Source organism: Salvelinus sp. IW2-2015, unplaced genomic scaffold (genome assembly GCF_002910315.2).
Source record: "Salvelinus sp. IW2-2015 unplaced genomic scaffold, ASM291031v2 Un_scaffold6072, whole genome shotgun sequence".
Classification (NCBI taxonomy): Eukaryota; Metazoa; Chordata; class Actinopteri; order Salmoniformes; family Salmonidae; genus Salvelinus; species Salvelinus sp. IW2-2015.
In genome coordinates this window covers 11,203-16,624 of record NW_019947336.1, presented here as the reverse complement: position 1 = coordinate 16,624, position 5,422 = coordinate 11,203, and the positions used below count along the sequence as shown (strand labels likewise).

The 5,422-nt window shown below is 43.2% G+C and overlaps 1 long non-coding RNA gene across 1 annotated transcript; it reads left to right on the top strand.

The window, feature by feature from the left end:
- Window positions 1-3,330: 3,330 nt before the first annotated feature.
- LOC139026851 (uncharacterized) lies at window positions 3,331-4,530 on the top strand. The gene is made up of 2 exons (XR_011478795.1): window positions 3,331-3,435; window positions 3,501-4,530. It is a non-coding gene; the product is annotated as an uncharacterized lncRNA (long non-coding RNA).
- Window positions 4,531-5,422: the final 892 nt, after the last annotated feature.

The window sequence follows — 5,422 nt, the reverse complement described above, 5'->3', positions numbered from 1 at the left end:
TCTTCACCACTCCTCTCCTCACCACTCCTCTCCTCCTCTCCTACTCTCTCCTTCCCTTCTCTTCACCATTCTTCCCCTCACCACACTCCTCCTTTTCCTTTCCTATCCTCTTCTCTCCTCCCGCTTCCTCCTTCTCTCTCTCTCCTCCTCTCCTCCTCTCCTCTCCTCTTCTCCCTCGCCTCTCCTCCTCTCCTCCTCCTCTCCCCCTCCACTCCAGGAAGCCACTGCTCTGGCATGCTGCCCACCAACTCGCATCCCGCCCTGGCAACATGCTGTCAGTCAACCAGGAGATCCCTGAGGAGCTGGTGCAAACAGACAGCGCTCTACTCTGCCTGCTGGCTGGGCAGATGTCTGTAAGTCACTCCGTCCATTAACTGGGGTGGTATTTTTTGTGATCACATTTTTATTTTTAATAACAACAAATGTCAGCATCCTACTGGACATTCTGTCTACTTACTGGGAGCTTCCCATCCCAAGTCCTACTGGACATTTCTGTATTACAGGGAGCTTCTCCCATCCGGCAAGTCCTACTGGACATTCTGTAATACAGGGAGCTTCCCATCCCAAGTCCTGCTGGACATTCTGTATTACAGGGAGCTTCCCATCCCAAGTCCTACTGGACATTCTGTATATAACAGGGAGCTTCCCATCCCAAGTCCTACTGGACATTCTGTAATTACAGGGAGCTTCCCATCCCAAGTCCTACTGGACATGTAAGATTACAGGGAGCTCCCATCCCAAGTCCTACTGGAGCATTCTGTATTACAGGGAGCTTCCCATCCCAAGTCCTACTGGACATTCTGTATTACAGGGAGCTTCCATCCCAAGTCCTACTGGACATTCTGTATTACAGGGAGCTTCCCATCCCAATCCTACTGGACATTCTGTATTACAGGGAGCTTCCCATCCCAAGTCCTACTGGACATTCTGTCTTTACAGGAGCTTCCCATCCCAAGTCCTACTGGACATTCTGTCTTACAGGGAGCTCCCATCCCAAGTCCTACTGGACATTCTGTCTTACAGGGAGCTTCCCATCCCAAGTCCTACTGGACATTCTGTATTACAGGAGCCTCCCATCACGGTCCTACTGGACATTCTGTATTACAGGGAGCTTCCTCCCAAGTCCTACTGGACATTCTGTAATACAGAAAAATTACACTGGGCTTTCTCTATTCTTCTACAACTATATTATGTTTCTCACTAATAGTGCTGTACAAAGAATAAGAATTAAGTTTCCATTTGGGATTGTGATTGATGTTGATGTATACCCAATCAGATCCATGATGGATTCCTGGTCCACGCCAGTGACCCCAACACATCCCAAGAAGAGACGCTGTGGCTTAGTGATCCGATACGATCCTTACACTGTGCCTACTCTAGTACGGTGAGAGCTTACTGTAGGATATGTCTCTACCTGTGGCTACCGCTATACAGGTGAGAGCTACTGTATATGTCTCTACCTGTCCTAACCTATACAGGTTGAGAGCTACTGTAGATATGTTCTACCTGTATCTACCTATACAGGTGAGAACTACTGTAATATGTCTCACCTGTATCTACCCTATACAGGTGAGAAACTACTGTAGATATGTCTCTACCTGTATCTACCCTATACAGGTGAGAACTACTGTAGATATGTCTCTACCTGTATCTATCTATACAGGTGAGAACTACTGTAGATATGTCTCTACCTGTATCTACCCTATACAGGTGAGAACTACTGTAGATATGTCTTCTACCTGTATCTCCCTATACAGGTGAGAACTACTGTAGATATGTCTCTACTGTATCTACCCTATACAGGTGAGAACTACTGTAGATATTGTCTCTACCTGCTAACTACCAGCTATACAGGTGAGAACTACTGTAGATATGTCTCTACCTGTATCTACCCTATACAGGTGAGAACTACTGTAGATATGTCTCTACCTGTATCTACCCTATACAGGTGAGACTACTGTAGATATGTCTCTACCTGTCTCTACCCTATACAGGTGAGAACTACTGTAGATATGTCTCTACCTGTATCTACCCACTATAAGGTGAGAACTACTGTAGATATGTCTTACCTGTATCTCCCTATACAGGTGAGAACTACTGTAGATATGTCTCTACCTGTATCTACCTATACAGGTGAGAACTACTGTAGATATGTCTCTACCTGTATCTACCCTTAAGGTGAGACTACTGTAGATATGTCTCTACCTGTATCTACCCTATACAGGTGAGAACTACTGTAGATATGTCTCTACCTGTATCTACCCTATACAGGTGAGTAACTACTGTAGATATGTCTCTACCTGTATCTACCCTATACAGGTGGAGACTACTGTAGATATGTCTCTACCTGCTCCTACCCTATACAGGTGAGAATACTGTAGATATGTCTCTACCTGTATCTACCTATACAGGTGAGAACTACTGTAGATATGTCTCTACCTGTATCTACCCTATACAGGTGAGAACTACTGTAGATATGTCTCTACCTGCTTCTACCCTATACAGGATAGAGAACTAACTTTAGATGAGAACAAGCAAGGAGTACAGAGCCTGGATGGTGCCAACTGTGGTGACCTCTCTTTTTCTGAAGGTTATCTGTTCTAATTGGAGGCCTGTTCCCTTGTTTATGTCTTTGGAAAGAGATGGAAACTCAATTCCAGTGCAAGTGCAGAGATCAGACTCAATGAATACGTGGACCGCTGTGTTTCTCTCTCTCTCTCTGCAGGACCCAGACCGCCCAGACGTTTCCATGCTACAGTGATGGCCAGTGGATCAGACCAGTTCAGTCACTTCTCCACCTAGCTATGATGAGCATTACACCACAACTACACCATATCCATACTGATCGCATTACTGTATTACTGTCTGCTACTATAGAGGATCCTAATGATGCTGTGTTCACCTTGAAGACTTACTGCTGTGTTCACCTTGATGACTTCTAGCTGTGTTCACCTTGATGCTTACTGCTGTGTGTCACCTTGATGTGACTTACTGTATTGTTCACCTTGTGACTTACTGCTGTGTCACCTTGATGACTTACTGCTGTGTACCTTGATGACTTACTGCTGTGTATCACTGGATGACTTATGCCTGTGTCACCTTGATGACTACTAGCTGTGTTCACCTTGATGACTTACTGCTGTGTTCACTCTTGATGACTTACTGCTGTGTTCACCTTGATGACTACTGCTGTGTTCACCTTGTGAGTGAGCTTACTGCTGTGTTCCACTTGATGACTTTACTGCTGTGTTTCACCTGATGACTTACTGACTGTAGCGGTTCACTTGATGACTTACTGCTGTAGTTCACCTTGATGACTTACTCGCTGTGTTCACCTTGAGACTTACTGCTGTGTTCACCTTGATGAGCTTATGCTGTGTTCACCTTGATGACTTACTGCTGTGTTCACCTTGATGACTTACTGCTGTGTTCACCGTTGATGACTTACTGCTGTGCCGCCACTATTTCACTTTTGCTAACTTGTGAATTTATACTGTGAGCTCCAACAGTATTGGTACAGTGACACGTTTTGTTGTTTTGTCTCTGTAGTCCAGCACTTCAGATTTTAAATGATGCAATGACTTTGAGGATGAAGGGAAGACTGTCTGCTTTGATTTGAGGGTATTTTTCTTCCATATCGGAACAGTGGTTTAAAAATGACAGCACTTTTTTGTACATAGTCCCTCCATTTTAGGAGTCCAAAGTACTGTACAAATTCACTTGTATGTATAAACGTTTAGTATTTGGTCCCATGTTAATAGCATGCATTGACGATTTCAAGCTTGTGACTCTATAACTAATTGTTGGATTTGCATTTGTTGATTGTTTTTGTTGGATTTGCATTTGTTGAAACCTCCCCTGTTATTGTAATGGTGAGAGATTAGCATGTTTTCGGGTATGAGGTGTGCATCTAACTTTCACCCTCATCATTATTCACTATTCATTCAGGACTATATGTAGTCATGGTAACATCCAGTAGAAGTGTTTAGAACCGGACATTCAAAATGCTGGAGTACAGAGCCAGAACACACAGCATGTTTCACTGTCCCAATACTGTTGGAGCTCACAGTATCTGGGTCGGCTGGGTTGGACTGGAGTCCATCTCCTGTTTCTATAGCGTGAACCAGAACGGCCAAAGGGCAGGAGTCCATCTCCTGTTTCTTGTACAGTGAACCAGAACGGCCATAGGGCAGGAGTCCATCTCCTGTTTCTATAGCGTGAACCAGAATGGCCCATAGGGCAGGAGTCCATCTCCTGTTTCTGTACAGTGAACCAGAACGGACCATAGGAGGCAGGAGTCCATCTCCTGTTCTGTAGAGTGAACCAAAAGGCAAGCCACTCTGAAGCTGATTGAGCTGCCCTGTTATTTTAGAGCATTGATAATGATAATAATAACATGTATAACATGTGACTGGAGGACAAATGGAATGCTGTATGAACATGTAGACTAATGTATCTGGGACGTCATGCTATATTAGATCTTAATGTGTCTTCTTGTGATTTACCTGTTGAATAAACCATCTCACTATACACTGGCATCTCTGTGGAACTTGGTGGCTTACTTTGTAAGTCACAACCAACTATTTTTCAGTTGAATGAAAGGCAAAATCTAGATTTCTGCCTAGATAACATTCCAAAAACATCATTCTTTTTCATGAGTAGGCTACAAACAATAACGGGTAATGTTGCATAGCTTTAGAAAGGTCTGGAAATATTCACTTAATAGGTAAAATAGTTAGAAATTGCTGATGTACATTGTACAAATATATGAAACATAATAGATTTCAGATTCAACAAAACTGGGCAATAGGGCTTGACATGATGAATGATTTCTAAACTATAGTACAATGACTGATAGCATGTGCCGTGAGGCCGTCATTGTAAATAAGAATTTGTTCTTAACTGACTCGCCTAGTTAAATAAAGGTTTCACATCAACACTAACAGTGTTACATTTAACATTGGGCCAGTGTCTATACGGTCCAAACTTTTGAGTGTTAAATTAACACTGTACTCAGTGCWGATGCTGTTACACTTTGTCAGTGTTATGCAATAACACCTCATGTAGTAGTTTTAACCAGTACACCAAGAGGTCTGTATTTCTTGACAAGGTCAATGTTGGGTTAAGGACATTACAAACTACACTTACAAGTCTTCATTGCTACATGCTCTTATGTAAACATTTAAAACATCAGACCTGGCAGCAGACATTAGCAGACAAGCATAGACCAGTTAAATTGTTACAACACTGCCTCTCACGGGTGGCCAAAAATAACAATTTGAAAGCCACGCCCCCAATAAGGCACACCTCCAGTATAATTTCCCGGTGTGCCTTTTCCAGTGAATTGTAGCATTGATCTGTATGTGTCAGTGATAGAGACATGGATGTTGGATTTCCTAATGTTCAGTCCTGTGGATTTCAC